Source organism: Phyllopteryx taeniolatus, chromosome 18 (genome assembly GCF_024500385.1).
Source record: "Phyllopteryx taeniolatus isolate TA_2022b chromosome 18, UOR_Ptae_1.2, whole genome shotgun sequence".
Classification (NCBI taxonomy): Eukaryota; Metazoa; Chordata; class Actinopteri; order Syngnathiformes; family Syngnathidae; genus Phyllopteryx; species Phyllopteryx taeniolatus.
In genome coordinates this window covers 13676192-13695660 of record NC_084519.1, presented here as the reverse complement: position 1 = coordinate 13695660, position 19469 = coordinate 13676192, and the positions used below count along the sequence as shown (strand labels likewise).

General features: G+C 40.9%; 1 long non-coding RNA gene across 4 annotated transcripts in view; it reads left to right on the top strand.

Moving 5' to 3' along the window:
- LOC133468002 (uncharacterized) overlaps positions 1-19469 on the top strand; it is a 104230-nt gene that overhangs the window by 39513 nt on the left and 45248 nt on the right. The window lies entirely within an intron of this gene.

Here is a 19469-nt window from a genome sequence, read left to right as displayed (position 1 = left end):
TTCAGTTTTTATTGCGAGGCATTCACTTAATAATATCTTTATGATTTCGATTTTTCTAATACTTTTTGCCCCCCGTGGTTGGTGACAGAAGGTTGCCAAAATATTAGGAACAGTGTGATGCAGTGCAGTGCAGTGCTGAACACTAAAACAACAATACATACATTTTCTCTTCATACTATTTTGAATAGTTGAAACTTCTTATGTAGCTTAAAAATCTGCTTTCGAAGCAAAATTATATTTTTCAATTCTGTAACAGTATTTTGGGGAATTGAGGTAGAACTGAACACATAAAGCCATTTGCAGTTTTAAAACCACCAGCAAGATTTTGGATGTAGCCTCTTTTCACCAATTACCCACCATCCCGACACTGTGTCTGTCTCGCCTTCTCTCTCTGATAGGTAGTTCTTCAGTTCTTCCTCGGGCGTGGTAGTTTCTTGGAAAAGAAAAAAGCAAAAAGTACTGCAATATCAATTTTTTTGGACTAATGCAGTGCTGGTGAGTGTCGTGTAAACTCTGGGACATGTCAGGAGCTTCTTTTGGGGATTCCAAATGGCAGAGTGCATGAAAAGTGAGCCCTACTGTAAAATAAAATGAATCTCATTAGGCGTACCGACTGAATTGTCCCGTGAGGCGGAGCATTATTTCACAGAATTTAAACAGACATCTTTTTTGCTTCTCGAGGAGTCTGTTTGTGCATTAGCAACTGGGGCTCTCCTTCCCATTATACAGTCGCCAGGGTTCGAACGACGATATAGCAGTGAAACGCTCTTCCATAAAACGTCCAGATTTTTTATTTGTATTTTTTTACCTCCAAATCTGCAGGATTAACATGCCGTGAGAAAGTGGTTTAATTATGTAGCGCGCTTGCTTGTTTGCAACGCAATATCTCTTACAGAACAGTTGTTTATGTTCGCTCGACTCGTAAATCATGCGCTGATTGTCTCCATTAAAATGCAGGAAAACTACTTAAAGCATTGAGAGCGGATTTGTCATTGTAATAAATTTGTTTGTTTGCAGTTCCACAGAAAACTGTGAAATAATCACAATATCTCAACTCTGCCTTATGCGCTGCTTGTACGCCGGCTGCTAAATGATCAATTCATGTTGTTTTGCAGACTGCAGTGGCTATCTTTACACTTTTGCTCGCTTGTGGTGGTGCAATCTCGCATTTGGACATTTTGGATAACAGGAACTTTAGTGGGAAGCTGCAGGACACCATTTTCGATTATCATTATTCTTACACCGGATGAATCGCCTTTCAGGGGGGCTCAATATGCCCAAAGATGCACCCACTTTTTAAAGCATTTGTACCCCGGGGCACATTTTGGCATTTTATATGGTAATTTATATGGTCTCTTTATTGCAAATGTTCACCTTTTGCGGGTTACGGTAGTGCAGTTCATGGAATAGTCATGTTGTCGTAAGACCTTCATTTCCGACACTTATTACCCAACGGTGTGACACAAATGACGGTGGGTCATAACGACCCGAGGACAGCTGGGAGGGGTGATGGGAAATTTGGACTCGAGGGTAGTGTGGGAATTACATCAAACTCTCCCAATGTCGTAAATTGTTACAACGATTCTTTAAAATGCATGCACAGTTAATAAAGGCTTCATTTTGGTGACAGTTTGACCCTGAAAGAGATTATTTCTATTATTTCCTATTAGATAAATTTGGAGGTAAAATGATCTCTCACCTTGTGGCATCTTGCTGCCAAGAACTATGTATAAGTGAGGGGAGGCGCTTTATTTAGTTAGGCCATAGCCCTGCCTAATAGAAAAGTTGTGCTTTGTCGTAGTCTCATGGGATCTATTGGCAATTATAAACTTTTTTAGGGGGGGGGGGACAATTTTCGCAATTCACAGCAGGGCTCGGTCCCGGTACGATACCAATTTAAAAATGTTCCATGTTTACATATTGATTGATTCATTGAGAGCAAAGCAGGCTTGAGAGGTTTCGGTGAAATGACTTGAAGGCAGGCCTGAGATTCTGCTTCATTATATGATTTCGCCATCTCTCGGAACGGCACATAAAGACACACAATGTTGTCATTGTGATGTCTGAAGAGGAGTCGCCAAGGGTGAAAGCTGCCAAGGGATTTTCGGTATCGATGCCTCCTTCCTTTCAAGTCTTGTCGAGAGAAAGCGCCACAGGACGTGATAAAACCGGGGCCAATTGAACAAGCTGGAAGCAGAGACTGAATGTGACCAAGTCAAAATGGCGTTTTTGGAGAGTTTCACACAGACCTGCCAAAACGCAGCCATGTGCATGAAAGGCCAGTTGTAAGGTAACACAAAGAAAATGGACGCAATCTCTTTGTCCACCGGGATCTTTTCTGAATCCCTCTTTTGAACAATCCTTGTTGGCATATGAAAGGATTTAGAATTTCACATCTCTACTGGAATGTGGTGAAGTTGTTGACGTGTGTGTGTTTGTGTGCAATTTGTGCACGCCCATGCACACAAATTACTGATGTAGATACAAGCTAAACACCATATACGACGCTGCCATCCGCTCCTTTTAACACCCACCGCTCTGAACTGTACTCCCTGGTTTGGTTCATTGGCCCTCTCTTCACTCACACAGACAAATTCACTGCTTAATGTTTATATAGAAAAACAGCCCTGGCAAGAATTCACCTTGTCTTCGCGCTCTGCTCACCGTGCATACCACCACCCGCACTCTCCGTTCCAGACGTTTTGACGCTACCTCAAACAGACTGCGCAGTCTGCATCCCTGAGGACTATTTTATTATGAGCTGGAACCCGATCCCAACTCATTATTTCCCTTCCTAACTGTCATTTGTTATACCAGTCCCCACCGACTGCACAGGTAGTCTTTGGGGCTCGTTCCTGCAGGCCGGCCTTGCAAATTCAGAGAAATTCAGACACGGTCGTGTCCAGATGATTCCTTTGCCGCGCATCATTAGGGCCGCCACCTGACCACAGCAGCCGCCTGCGGACAGCAGACAGCCACGCTGAGCATAATGATGCAAAAAGAGAAATGGAGTTACCTTGTCTTTTTTATGCAAGCCTTTTATCTCCTTCCCCCCACACACACACCTCCAATCTTTTGAGTTTCCAATCCCTCCTGCGTTAATCCCCTTTGGAGACCGGCTCCTAAATGAGCATCAATGGCGGCGGGGGCCACGGATGCTTTCGTGCTCGGCGTGCCAACAGCCACTTGACTAGATCATCGCAAGGCGAATAGCGGCAGGGACTCCAAATGAGCGGCGATGTGCAAGTCAAGTTGACGGTCACGGTGAATGTTGGTGTTTATATTAAAGAGGTTAATTTATTCCGTCGAGAAGATCATGCTTTCATCGACTACTGTATTCTTATGGGTCGCATTATAATAAAAACAACTTCAAATTCCCTTCATTTCATCGATAACAGGAACAGATTTGACACGTGATGGAAGTGCCATGTTAACAGTGGCCATTTGTAGTGCTCAATACTAAAGAAATCTTTGTTTATTTTGTATTTTCCTCTTTTTATGAAATGACCAAACCTAAACCCAAACAGATTTTTAATTCTAGTTTTCTTTTTGCATTTTTTTTTTTAATTCTATGCTAGTTTTTGGTTTGTACAAGATAGTTTTTTTTAAATGAGGAAACCAAAAATTCAAAAAGAATTTAGTTTCAAAAAAATAAACTTTGTGTAGCAATTGAGCATGGGCCTTAAACAATAAACTATTTGTTTTCAACATTTTCTATTCTCTGTCAAAGAATAATGGATGAATTTTAAAGGAGACACTTTATTCATTTTTTTAAGTTCTTAGGTGTCCTAACATTGTTGTGACATTCTTTCATCAAACGCCCCAAAGGCCAAGACACTTCACTGAAGTCAGCCCGTTTAAAGGGGGAGGTCCTGTCAATAGTCACACAATACCCTCTACTGTGGGGTGTGTCATTGTGAAAATGGCTTTCGTTACCATGCCGACTAGCGATAGACCTAAGGGGCGGGTACTTGTTTGAGCCCCGCCCATGACTTGCAGCTAGGGTGGACCGAGAGCCGCCATTTTCAAAGCAATGACCCGACTACACGGAAACACTGTCGTCATGTCAAAGCTCAAAACTTAAGCAGAGTTCCAGCGTTGTTGAATACGCAGCGTTACCAGCACTAGGTTTAGATGAGCTACACATACCCGATTATTTGGCATTATGCATCACATTGACATATAATTGATTGTGATGTTCCACCAGGGAGATGCATCAAATATCAACGGTGCACTTTTGAATGGCATTCGAATTGAATACGCGGTTGTACCGGTTGCTGAGTGTACCCGAGAAGATATTTTTTTCCCAGTAACAAGGCCAAAGCAACACAGGGTTGATTAGCAAGTTTCTGCTAATCCAGTGGTCCGCACACAAAGAGATCATCAGAGCCTGAATTAAGTTTTTATTTTGAAAATCAGGTGCATCTGCTTGGGCCTCCGTACACATGTCAAAGCACTTGTCTCGGTCACATGATATAGTTGTAGCAAAAGTAAAAAGTACCAAGTACAAACATTGACAATATCAGCAGTTCTATTCAAAATACGCCTTTATGGTTACAGGTGATTCTCACACGCAAAGGCCACTTTGCGTAAAATGCGGAGACAGGCCCGCAAAAGAGGCAACGAAGCCTTCAGAAAGCAACATCCTACTCATGCAAAGCAGGATTTACTCCAATGATGGCAACCAAAACAAAACTATGCGGTAGACTGAACATGCAGTAACACGCATTGTCTCCCATTCGCGCAGGATGGGACTGGCTCATTAAAGGCAAACAAGCGCTCTCGCTAATTACAACAACTACATTTAATGGTGAGTTATATTATGAATGCTTATTTATCCACTTCTATTGATGCTGGTCTGTCAAAATTGATGGAAAACCTGGTTAAATGTTTTATTTTTTAAATCTGGTTCAAAAAATGTTTGAATCTCTGTTGTTCTCGACAACACACGTAAGCCCACTGACACATCAGAGAGGGATATTGGTCGGCTTATTTTCCCATTAAGGACGCAAGGTAGCAAACGATTGCGTTACTCCTGGACCATTCGCCACCGGTGAGACTTCTCCTCCTCCTCCGTTTTACTGGTGGGCGACAACAACGATCTTAGGTTGCAATTTGTGTTCTGACAACGTGTCGGGGCTTTGAAAGTTAAGGCCAAGCTCGCCGCAAGCAACACAGACAGGTGGTCGAATCAAAGTAGCAGACTGGCGCTCCACGGGAGACCCAAAGGCTGGTAATGGGTTGAAAAAAAAGAAGAAAAGAAAAGACAAGAAAGAAGCTTCTTTTTAATGTAGCTGAATGCCAAAGATTAAATTGCACTATTTCAGCAGAGATAGAGGACCCTCTACCAAGCAAATGCTACCAACCACCTAAGTCAAATATAATCCGTTGCGGGGTGACTTTATTAATTTTAAAATTATTTGTCCTTTTGGAAATAAAGTCTCGAACTGACAGAATAAAATCACGTACGGGCAATGTTTTGAATAGCAATTTAACATTCGTAACACTCATCTGAGTGTAAGTACAAGCTGTCCATAATAAACTAAAATAAAGTTGTCTGCATGTAGACAGACAATATAACTAATACTCATATGCATATATTACAGTATGTGTCATCTAAAACGATTAGTGTAATGGCTCCATAAATACAGCATTGACAAAGCTCAAATCAAGAATTCCCCACATTCAATTATGCTGTAGCGTGGAACACATTGTATGCCAATGTTTGTGTTTAATAGATGCCTACATGTCCTTCACAGGGACACATTCCAAAGAGCTCCTTTGTAAAGCAACACCAAAGACATTTAAATATGATGATACTTCCAGCTATTAGTCGTAGCTGCCGCTATCAACACACCGATCCCCTGTGGGGGAACGTGAAATATTGCTGGTTGACTATGTAGAGGAGTCAATCTCAACAAAGATCTGAGATACTGATGATGCGAAGCAGCTTGATAGATTTCCCAGTGAAGCTCATTTGGAAAAAGCCTCACGCTGAATGGCGAGACAATTCATGTTTGACATGGGGCGGAGGCACGAGTATGAATGCGAGGAAAACCGTGCCCGTGAGGTCACGGTTCCGAGCATGTTCCGAGCGCCAATCCATCAGCAAACACTGCGTCCCAATCTTAATAAGTACTGCTTGGGCCCAGAATTGCTACTCCATAAGGGATTGCAAGCACGTCTGCTCGATGTATGGATATTGATCTGATGATCAGGGTATATCGTAGTTCATCGTTCATGTCCACGCTGTATCACGGAGTTTTAAATGATTGTTTTGTATGGGATTTTAAAGCACACTTTTACAAGAATAAAGTGGCCATCTTACGAGGAAAAATCTCATAATATTGCAAGAGGATATGAGGGTAACTTCATAATGTTTAAGTGAAGTTGATAATACCATAAATATTTTACTACTGTAAGGCTCCAATTTTACCAAAGAAAAAGTCAAGTTAATAGACTCAAATTATAATGTTCAGCGAAAAGTAGTTTTACAAGGAAAAAGTTGTAATGTGATGGGAATAATAATAATTTTACAAGGCTACATTTGTGGTGTTACAAGAAAACAGAATGTTATGGAAAAAAAACTGTTGCATTGTTGCAGGAAAAAATTCTTAACGTTACGAGAAAAATAAACAATGTTGCAAGAATTTAGTCGTACATTATGAAAAACTGTTGTATTGTTGTGAGAAAGATAGATAGATAGAAAAATATTTCATACTATTACGAGAATAAAGTCTTATTGTTACCATTTAAAAAGTTGTAACATTCCGGGAAGAAGTTGATGCAAACTCATAATGTTACAAAAAGTCGTAATCGTACAAGAAAAGTTGTTGTAATTAATAAGTAATAGTAATCTGAGAATTATCCTGTAACGTTACAAGAAAATAAATCGTATTGTTGAGAAGGAAGTCGAATGTTACAAAAAAAAGTGAAATTTCATGAGGGGATGAATTAGTGTTACTAATTAAATTTGTTATGAAAAGATATATAAAATTAGGAGAACAATGTCAGAAGGTCGTAATTTTAATTTTAAGTGCACTTAGCGAGCTTCTTTGAAACGAGGGCAAAGAATTCGAGGAAAGCGAAGTGAATGCTGACAATGAATGATGAATAGCTTCATTGTTCAAGTTAATAAAACAACAAGCGTGTGAGTGTTTTATGAGTTTGTACGCGTTCTTTAGAAGAACAAACGTGTCCAGGTGCAGTCACCTTGATTGTGGACTCACTTGTAAGGCAACCTCAATGAGCCACAATGAAGGACTGCACAAGAAAGGCAAATAGAATCAAAGCTTTGTTTTGTATGAGGCTGGCTGGTGTAATCAGCAGCCAAGACTCGCCTTTGAATCCCACACAACACACATACGCACACCTACACGCTAGAGTATACTTTCATCACTTCAGTTGTCTGTAATAATGGAGGACCAGCCAGGACACCTAGCATAACCGCTAATGTTTGCTGGCGCTCGTTTACTTCTGAGAATTGTTTGAATTGTAATTCAAAGAAGAGCTGTGTTGTCTTTACCCAAAATCACTTAGTTGGTCTGTGTTTTGGGGGGACCAGCCAGGACACAATGTTACGTCTCAGAGTAATTTCAATTTCTTCTATGACAAAGAAGAGACACTCTTTCCAGTTTAGTGAACTGTGATCTTGGTGATCAGCCAGGACACCTTTCATGTTGTGTTGGCGCTAACATTACTGTTAAAACTGGTGTGATATGCATGTAGTAATTAGAAGAACATCTTTAGATCATACTTACGCGACCTGGAATATTCGTGGACCAGCCTGGACACCTAGCGTAAGCGCAAATTTTTAGTAGCGCTAATATTACTTCTCAGAGTTCTTTAAGTTTCTTGTAATATGGAGAATTAACACCTAGCATAAGCGCTAATGTTTAGTAGCGCTAATATTACTTCTCAGTTGTTTAACTTTCTTGTAATATAGAGAACTAACGCCTAGCATAAGCGCTAATGTTTACTAGCAATCTTCCCCTGCAATTTTTCCATAACTAATATGACGTCTTGCAGCATTTCATTTCCGTTTCTAGTCATTTTCTAATATATTTCATACTACGCAATAGATTGTGTGTGTGTATGTAGTCATTGTAATTCTAATTCAACAAGTTAGTCGCTCTGTGTGCTTTTTGATTTAAGCATACATAGCACAAACATCTCCATTCCCAAGCAAATGTGTGATGTCTTGGGTTAGGCGAGCTGTCCAAGAATAGCTAGATGTTTGCTCATTAAAACGACATCGCGCTCTGTTATTGCCTTCCAAAAACCCTCTTCAGTGGGTGCAGCGAGGGGCAATTTTCCCTCCATTATGCTGTAAAAATAAAGCCAACAAAATGAACAAGGCTCCCATTCTGGCCAAGCCGTTTAAATGCTTCTTTTTTTTTAAGCAATGGAACGTACGCCACTGAAAGGGCTAATTTTTTCCTGCCGCCATTCATTCATAAAGACTATACTATATAACTATACAGTATATACGAGATTAGGGATTTTGTGTTCCTTGCTTGATTTTTTTTTAACAATTTTCAGATTGTTTCTGTGGGTTATAATGAACACTTAGCACCTATGCTAACGCAAACGCGACAAGTGTGTCCTGCCTGGTCCACCTATTTCTTTGCGTTACAAATAGACTCGGCCTTCCAGTACCACAATGAAACACTCAAAGTATTATACCTGTACAGTTTTACTTCATGGCAGCATTATTGCCTGTGTGCATGTTAATCGTAGCTAATGGGACTTTTGGCACAGCCTGAGCGACCTTGTTTTTTGTGGCTCTAATGGAAGCAGCAATACAAACACTTAGTCTGACGATGTTCCGTTTCATCGCGGTTGGACGAGTTGACCCGCTCGTCTCGGCACCTTTAAATTCAACCCGCGGCCTCCATTTTCTGTTGTTTTTCTGTGTGCCCGACTTTTTGTTCCTGTGGATTATCCCTGCCCTCTATTGTCATTTTTCTTCATCTGATTTCTTTTTTAAAATGAGCTGAAATTTAGCAGAGGCTAATTTACATCTACAGTTGTTGGGCAGGAAACAAAAGAAGAAAGTCGATTCAAATAGGTACATTATGATAATATACATTTTGATGTTAAAATGTTCAAAAAAGTCAGCAAAGTTAACGGGAACAAGACCAACTGCTAAAGACATTTGGATTAGGTTTTAAGTCATTGATCCCTTTGCATATATGAAAAATAAACGATCATTAGTATACCTTATTTAATTTTAAATACAGCAAAACATTTTTTTTTAAATCTAATTATCATGTAATATTATACAGTGTATTATAAAAGTAAGAAATGGGGTGCTTTTCTGCTGGCATCCTGTCCACTTTTGATGGATTCCAAGTGACCAAAAGGGGCATTTTCTTTTCCTCATTTTTCTCACCTGAGTGCGCTCTGATGAAAGCCGCTTCCAACAATACCTTTCTGCTGCACGTTTGGCATTTGGGCCGAGTCACGGTGGGCTTTATAATGGACGCTGACACACGTGCGCGGTGACGAATGGGCCTGCGAGTGCTGTGCAACACGCCGGAAAAATGTCAGCTTGTCTCAAATCCAGGTAATGTACATTGACAGGAAAATATCCCATTTAAAGAAAAAAAAAATCAACGATAGAAACACGTTTATCATAATAATGTATTGTATCATAGTAGTTGCCAGTAATGCAGTACAATTAAATGGGATATGTACAATCAAATATAGCCTAAAATAACTATTCCTCACTTGTGTTGTCCCATATCCAAGGGAAATTGTTTTTATTTCTATTCTCCTTGTGCTTTTATTGTATTCAAGGATAGATTTGCAATGGACCGTGCTATCTGAATAATATTTACACATTTATTTGCCGTATGCCGTTCTGCAACAAGTGTCACGACACAATGTCATAAAGACGCGATGCCAAGAACGGGATTAGCGATTAGTCGACTTCAAGCGCAAAAAACACCTATGCAGAGCAGTAAAGTCGACTCGTCGACTAGTCGGATCAAACTAGTCCGGACATAAATACTAGTGATGCTAAATTTTGAAGCCAATATTGGAATAAAAATGAGTTTTTTGGGAAGGATAATTCAAACACATTTCAATGCCCTGAAAAAAGACAAAATTCCAAATTCCACAAGACTCCACATGTTAATTTGCATATCTTACCTGCACTGACACGTGAGCCTTTCACGCTGATCGGCATGATAGCGGGATGCAAGCACGGTGAGAGTTTTTGCACTAGGTGCAAATCAGGCAAGGCGAGACTGTCACCGTGGCAACATGTTGCGTGACTGAAGCCACTTCCATTCCTGCACTGCAGCAATGTGATCATCTGAATGGAGTGTTTGCATAAAGAGCGTAGCCATGAGGTGAAACTCAGGGTTGGGGGGGGGGGGGGGGGGAATATGTTTCCTCTGCATAAATCAGCCAGCTCGCTCACAACGCTTTTGGAATAGGTGGACAGTGAGGACTACTATCCTCTACAGCAGACATCGCAGATCCGTGGCATGAACAGTGGATCAGTAAATAAATATAGAATATAAAGTGATTATAGATTTCCGCCCCATGTTAGTCCAGCAGGGGTTCTGTTGTATCTCCTGCCCCGAGGGGCATGTTGAGTACCCGCCTGGACAGATAACCGACGTTTGGACCGCACTTGTGGAGAACTCTCCACCGAAAAATCTGTCTCCCTTGCTCCCTTTTATTATGTGAAACTCTCCAGAGATGTCGGGTCTGCTTACGCTGACGGATGGATCCAAATGGCCAACGTCACACTCGAGTTCCTTTCTTTTTGCCAATGATTTGACTTTAATGCACACTGTACATGGCCAGTGATGATGTATTTTCCCCCAAAAAATATGTACTGTATAGTGCATAGAGTAAATGTCATCTTATTAAAAAGTCATTGGACGCTTGTGGACTTTTGAGTTAAAGACATATCCTGTTGTAAAATCCACAATTGGAATTAGGACCTCTATTTCATCTCCTCAGACTTGTACAGACACAATTTTAAGTATTTCAAACATTTTCACTATTACTAGTCATTTTGCATGCCTGCTTTGCCTCACATTTTTTTCATTGTAGATGCCACAAATTTCCCTTGTGAATGAACGCGTTGTTAGTTGAAGGTCTGTGTATTATGCCGAGAATGTAGGATGAAGAACGGACCATCTCTGTCGTTACCATGGGGACCGCAGATCATATTTTATTGGTCTGTAATATTGGCTGGACCAGCCTGGACACCTAGCCTAAGCGCCGATGTTTCCTGGCGCTAATGTTATTTTTCAGAACTGTTTGAAAAAGCCACTTTCTCATTTCATACTTTAATGGTTTTGGTGGACCAGCCAGGACACCTCACGCTACAGTTATTATTATCGAGTACTATTTTTCCTATTAAAAACACATTACACAAATATTTCTGATCAATGGCATTGGTAAAGATGGTTTGAGCCTGGATACCTCATGTTGTGTGAACACTAGCGTCGGCGCTAACATTAGCACGCTTACACACATTTTCTACAGTCGATTACTCTTCACAACTGCAGGGGGAGCCAGGGAGCAAAACTCAATATTCCGTATTGTTACTTTAAGCTGTGTCTTTATTAGGAGGATTTAACACGAGTGTACTTTATGTTTCTAATAATTATTCATTATATTCTACAGCTAACACTTGAGTATTTATGACACAGTTAAATCGGCTTTGTTGGTGGTTTATTGAGCACTTATTAGCCTCCATGCTGGCGCAGCCTCTAAATTTGGATGCGGTTGGACTGCCTTGAGGCGAATGGCACAATAATACCAAGCGGGCGGCTGCTATCAGAATCACCCAACTTCCTTTCGATGTGAAAACAAAGTGAGCAACCAGATAGGATGTGAGCAGAAAAACACTGATGGCCGTGCCTTAAAATAGAATTTTAAAAAAAGCACTCCCTACAGACCTGTTTATTTTGTATTATTATTTGAATTCTCAATCTGGGCTTGCAGTTGCAGGGGAGTGAGGCAATCCATCATACGTGACAAATGTACTGCACGCACACTCTGCAGCAGCCTAGAAACCCTCCGGAGTGGAACTGAAAGTTCAGCGGGATGCGTCATAGCCCACGGGACCACGCAGCGGTTGTTCCCCTTCATGCTTATTAGCATTGGCGTCATGCGTGAGCGTACAAGACATCATCCACCGAGTGAGAAACTGTGACGGTATTGTTTGATAGCAGGGTTGCGCAGAAATGACACGATTTCTACTAAAGTTTGTGTCCAAACGTAATTCTCCATAAACCAGGACATAAACCAGATTTCAACCCAGACTGTGTATTCCAATTGAAATCCTTCTTATTCAAGATCCCTTGCTCAACTTTTTTACATGTGAGACGCGATCTATTCCGACGCGGTGTTCACATGGGCCACTACATTTAATCAGAGCAGCCTTTTTACAGATGTGTTAAAAGTAGTTAAAAACAGCTCATCTCTCATTTTCAGTTGGTTTGGGCTTCTAAACTGATTGGAATCGGAATACAAGGCTCCATGTAAACCCAGCTTATAGTACATTGTTATTGCGGCTCATCATTCGTGCTTCTGCTGTAGGCAAATCGTTTTTAATGGGTTTTTACAGTTCCGGCACTCCTACTTACGAGCATATACCTTATGAAGAGAGTTGACACTGCAGCCTTGTCCTTGTCAGAACGCACCATTCTACAGTACGGTATTTGCAAAAACTTGTTTTTGTCAGAGTTCAAACTTGGCGGAGGTCTATTGAGCGCTCAGCTCCTTCTCACTACTTTCAGGCATGAGAAAGACAATGCAGGAAAACAAAGCTTTTGTTTTTCCCGTGATCCTGCTTTATGGAGCCACATTGCACTTTCTTCTGAATCTCTGATGGCGCTTTGCTGAGCCCCCATCAAGAGAAATGATCATCAGTGGCGCCCATTTCATTTGCGTCCTCATCTCTCTTCCTTAAAGTCACTCAGCCTCGCTCCACTTTGGTCGCACACCTTATTGCAGCTCCATTAGGGAGTGTGGAGGAGGATGGAATGGGAATGTTCTCTGGCTTTTTTCCTCGCGCTCTTCTTCTGGCCCTGCCTAATGCGCTAATGGACTCTGTGGATTCTGCCTGACCCCGCGAGTAGAGTCAGGGCACCCAGCTTAGACGCCGCCCTCCCCGTCGCCATCGTCTGGGCTGGTGTTGCTCCATTTGAAGTCTTTTTATAGTTCCCCCGAGGCTGGTCCCCCACTCCCGAGGTCACAGGAGATGAAAAGTGGAGTACGGATGCAGAGCGCTATCCGAACTGACATGATCTCCGACATAAAACTGACGACTGTTATTACGAGCCAGACAGGTGTGGAGTATATTTGTATTATTAAATGATCATTTATTGTGGAAAGTACTCTTATGTTACAGATGTGCTGGATTTGTGGTCCTTGGCGAAATGGCACAGTGTAGGATCGAGATTGTCACATCCGTGGGTTTTCTTTCTCTTTAGTGCTCGAGCCCGAAATTATCAGCCAACATCCTCACTTGTAGGGATGGGGATTGTTTTTTTGTTTTTGTTATTTTGGCAAATGGGCATTATTATTATGTTTATTGTGACTTCCAGAATGGTTGATCCTTTTCAAGCTAGAAAATATTACTCACAATCGAAGCTAGTAAACTCGAGTCATTGTGACTTGGACTCGAGTCGATTCGAGTCACTGTTTTGATGACTTGTGACTTGACTTGACGAAAACGAGAAGACTTAAGACTTGACTTGGACTTTGGAGCTAAAGACTTGATTTTTTTTTTGTTGTCGACATTTTTGTCCTTGGCGAAGTGAGACGGAATAGGATTGAGTTCACCACAGGGGTAGATTTTCTCTTCAACGCTCGAGCAGCAGCAATTATCAACCAATCTCATTTTGACGTCACGACAAAAACCGTATTGATTTTGAATGATATCTGACACAAGATGGCCATTCTGAGGTCAAGTTGATTACCCTTTCCATTGATCTACTCCCTGTCACAAGAGCTTTTTTTTTTCAACTTTCTGGCTTTTTTTTGTTCTCCCTGTCAGTACAAAACCGATTTTCAATCCTATCTAACACACCAGATGGCTCAGGTCAAAGGACAAAATCAAATAGTCAAAAGGTGATGCTTGACAGAAAAGCAGAGTCACTATTGTGACAGTTGAGCCTCTGTAAAAACATCGAGTCACTTCGGCTCGTCCTCTTCACACTGTCGGGAGCGAAGCTGCCAGACACATCACAGGAACTTTTCTCTCTCCTGCGCCTTGCTATGCGGCGGCAACGCTACGCAAGCGAGGCTTTAAAACGGCGACTGTAGTCTAAAAAAAAGCTCGTCTAAAGCGCGGTGATTGTTCCCTTTGAATCCTCGGCGAGAGCGAGCATGAAAGACCACCGGCACAATCCCGAAGAGCTGCGACTTGGGATGATGTTGCTGTCGGCGCGGCTCTCCGACAGTGGATGGCTATTACGCCCATCTGCAGGTTCTTATTACGCGTTATACAATATACATTTCAAAATCCATCTCTAAAACATCGCAGCCGCACGTTGACATTAGTATGCAGGGAACGGGGGTCTAATCTTGAGCTTGGCATGCGGCCTAGCGACAGATTTCATTGCAATTTGTAGGACTCAGATGTCATTGTAAAGCACACACAAACAGAATTGAAAGCATCTCCACCTTGGCAGAAACTCTGAGTGTGATGGATTGCCGCTCTTCGTCATCACTAACGTAAAAAAGAAAAAGTGGAAAAGTGTTTGAAATGTCATCACACCTGCAAGCCGCAGAGCTGCCGTGTCACCTTCAAAATAATGACGACGATGATGATCATTATCAGCATTAGCACAATAATTGTTTGTTGGGAGGAAACCCACACTATCGCTGGGAGAACGTGCAAACGACAGAGCGGAAGACGGGATCCCAGTTTCAAACCTACGACCTCGGAATTGTGAGGCGGATTCGCTAAGCACCCGGCTGCTGTGATGCCTTTTTCGTTTTATTTTTAAATCATTATTATTATTATGGGGGCACGGTGGACGACTGGTTAGAGCGTCTGCCTCACAGTGTTGAGGACCGGGGTTCAATCCCCGCCCCCGCCTGTGTGGAGTTTGCATGTTCTCCCCGTGCCTGCGTGGGTTTTCTCCGGGCACTCCGGTTTCCTCCCACAACCCAAAAGCATGCATGGTAAGTTAATTGACAACTCTAAATTGCCCATAGGTGTGAATGTGTTTGCAATTGGTTGTTTGTTTCTATGTGCCCTGCGATTGGCTGGCAACCAGTTCAGGGTGTACCCCGCCTCCTGCCCGATGATAGCTGGGATGGGGTCCAGGACGCCCGCGACCCTACTGAGGAGAAGCGGCTCAGAAAATCGATGGATGTTATTATTATTATTCATGTATGTGTTGTATATTTTATAACTATTTCATGTTATAGCATACCGAGCGTCATTAAGCCCAACCAATCAGAATAACAGTAAAAATAAAAAAATATGTAAAATAGAAAATACAATTAAATAATATACAAATAAAAACAGTGCCAATAAAAAAATTCTAATAAATACAATTTAAAAAACATATTAAGAATACATAGAAAAATATATGCAACCCTACCAAAGAAGAGAAAATGTTAAATAAATGAAATAAAAATAATAATTAATATAATACAATGTAAAAATAAATACATGAAAATTAACAAAATGTTGTAACTTTTGTGTTACGCTTGTTTCTCAGGAACAGCAATCATAGGGTTTGCTTCGTTATCCAAAAGTGTCATACATTTGAAAAATTTCAATATAGTTTGTATTCTCATCATGAACTCCATGACTAACAATTATCATCAACATCTGGTGCATTAGCTCTCGCAGATCATACTTCATTGAGTTTAATTCTTTGTTTAATAACAAATGGGGGAACAATAATACAAAATCATTTTTGCAAGGTCCTTCATACGTAACTTTCGTGTGGTCGCCGAAGCCATTTTGGCAGCGGCGACACGGCACACTTATTGAAACGTTGACATTTCCTAATATATTTAGGACGTCTAAAACTTTCACCCGTGTTGTTTTTTTTACGTGCAAATTTCTTACTTTCCTGCTCCCAACCCCTCCTTACTCATTTTTTCCAGAAAACACCACGCCATTCTGCATTAATACGACAGCTGCCGTAAACGGCCACATGCTGCAAAACCTTTTAAAAAAACACCAAGAAGGCAAAGCAATATTAAAACACAGCATTTTAATTCACAGTGAACAGCCACTTTATGGCGGTTCATCGTTTGAATATATCATAGATTTTTGAAAATCGCACCGGATAACGGCCGATGTAAACGAAGGTGCTCAGTTTTTGTGTAGTCACGTGGCGCCGTTTTTATCTATGCCCCCCCCAAAAAAATCTGAAAAATGGAAATGGTGAAAAAAAGCTTCACACTATATCTCCACAACTGAGAATTACATACTTGTCAATGTTTGCACGTATTCAGTAATTATCTTCAAACATATATAATGCAGTTTGAAAACAAATCTGTGAATTACTGCAGACGTGGCCTTAACGATGCCCGTCCGACACAAAGAGGAAGCCATTTTCTTTGTGTTTTCTCATCCTTAAACCTCCATTTCTTCCCCTCACGTCCCATCTGTTTCAAAATAATGAGATGGGAAAAATTGAAGGACACAACAGTGCGGGAGATAACGCTAATTTAAATGTCTTTTTGTCTGAATGCGGTGAAAGGATTGACATTTGTCTGCCGTTTTGTTTGCCTCGTCGCGCATTTCTCCGGACATCATTTGCATTATTCAAAGACAAATCCATTTTCATGCAGCATTTGCAAATAGCAGCCCTTAATTTAACAGGACAACACATTGTGCATGCCGTGCTTTTTAACCCTCCCTTTATGTCTATTTCTCAGGAACAGCAGTGATCTATCTGGGTCAATATGACCCGGGAGCGTGTTTAATTATCCAAAAGCGTCAGAAACTATTTTTGTGTGTGTGTGTGTGAGTTATACAACTAACTAGCAAAGCCAATAGTTAATTTCAATCCGTTCACCGTTACAGCAATAATAGTCGTGGGTCACTTTGACGCGGGGGTTGCTTAATTATCCAAAAGTGTCATACATTTTAAAAATTCAAAGCTTATTTGTATTCTCATCATTAACTTGATTACGAAGAATTTTAATCACTGTCTGATACATTACCGCTCACAGATGGGGCTGCAGTGAGGCTCATTCTGTTTTTGAATAACAAAAATGCATTTAAAACATTTTGTACAAATATCATTTTCATTGGATAAGTTAATTATACATGTTAACTCAAACAAGAAGAAGTCTTCTACCAAAAAAAAACTACTTTCAACATTGTTTTGTCATTGCTTTTGGGGGATTTCTTTAGTTTAGACCAAACAATTGTTTTCTGGTTTCATTGGTTACTTTCGACACTTATTTTACCTTTCAAATGGGTCAGTTTGACCCACAACATAACAGGAGAGGTTAAGTGAAGGATTGCAAATTTGAAATCAAACCATATCGGCTTCTCCGAAGCCACCTTTAGTCTCAAATAAAATACCCTTAGGCTTGACAAGATTAGTTGCTGCAATATACTGATCGTGATTACATGTTTTACTAATACCGCTCTGACCTATTAATATAATATCAGCAGGAATAAGCTCAGGGTTTCCCAATTTTGTCCTAAAACATGTTACAAAGTTGCTTTAAAAAAATAAAAAAAAAACTGACTAAAAAATGAAAATTGGCCCGTTGCACAAAAACACTGAACAGTGATGGCAAGACCAGGAAATCTCCCGTGAACTCAGCTCAGTGTGAAATTTGGAACATGGAACATTTAGAGGCTCGCTTCTGTCACCAAACGTGATTCTACTGAAAAGCTAATTGTCATTAAGACATTTCCACATAAAATCATCTTTAAGACTTCGCAGGCAGCTCATTTACAACACGATGTAAATTTGGAGCCCCACTTCGGTCACCAAATATGGTTCAACTGTAGCATTAATTGTCGATCGAAACCTCATCTCAACATAAGATTATCTTTAATGCTCACAGGGAACACAAAGTACATTTTGGGCTCCCGCCTCTGTCGCCAAATTTGGTTCGACTAAAACGCTAAAAGACGCAATCTTCACATAATGTACAAGATGGACATTAATACTGTAATACATTCTTGATGCCCTGCTTCTGTCACCATATATGTTTCTACTGGAACACGAATCATTGCCAAAATACGCCGTCTTCACACATTGTACAAGATTGATTTCATAATGTACATTGTGAAAATGCTCATTGTTGCTTAAAGATGGTTTAATGCTTTAATGGTTTTGCTTACGTTTTTATTGTAATTTGTGTGAGGGCCCCATGCTTACTTTCAGCCTCGTTTTGAAACTCCTATTTCGATGAAAATAGCTCCTCCGCCACCCGCCCACCTAGCATGTTTGTCAGCGTTCTCTTAGTCTCTTATGAAGTTTTGTCTGCTCTTTCAGCGATAACCTTCAAATGGAGAAAAGTCTTCTTCTTTTTTTTCTTTTGACACAGAAGCCATTCAAATAGGCATCTTATGTGAAAAGTATTGCGGTGCCTTCAAAGACCTAATGTGAGCAGCGTGCCATCCCACGGGGCTTCTCTCTGTTCATACAAAAATGACTTCCTCAATGGAACTTCAGGCAAAAGGAAACCTTCCGGGCGGAAAGACATCGTGCAGCAGCTCCATTTTTGGGGCACATGCAGAGGAAATGAAATGCTCAAACGAGGCAGAGGAAAATAAATACCAATTCTCTGTCAGCTTTGACTTAATGGTCGTGAGCAGTTGTCTCTCTTTTGAAACGAGACGACATGTTTTCCTCTTTCTTGCCTTGTACCTGCCTCGCTGGTTGTCAACATTTCCCAAACTGTTTGGCTCAAAAATATCTCAAGCCCACCAATCTTGTTGTTCTTCAAGTAGAATTTCTTGGATTTACTCATCAACTGCATTGAGATTTTTCATGACTATTATCGTTTTTTGCCCCGACTCCAATGTGGCATAGAAGGCCCTACGTCTAAGAAAGCAAGTACACCTCACTGATGCCCACTTGTTGAATTTAGTGCGATATTGGGGAACATTATGAGCCAACGCTTCTGTCACCAGATGTTTCTACTGGAACACTAATTATCGTTAAAGACGTCGTCTCCACTTAAGACGATCTATGGTAGGAACTCGTGGGGCAGCTGTCCAAGATCATGGGAGTAGTAGAATTTCCTAATTCCCCCTTGTTTCGTGACCGTCTCATTTCTTGTCTTGTGCATTAATGTTCATTTAAAAAAAAAAAAGAGAGAGAGAGAAAACTCATTTACCAAATGCTGTAGATTTTGAGCCTGCTTCTGTCACCAAATATGGTTCTCCTGGTACGCTAATCTTTGTTCAACTTTTATCGTGGACACTTACCGTAAGATCCATCTTTAATTATGTGCGGGGAATCAGTTTACAAGTCGCAATACATTTTGAGCTA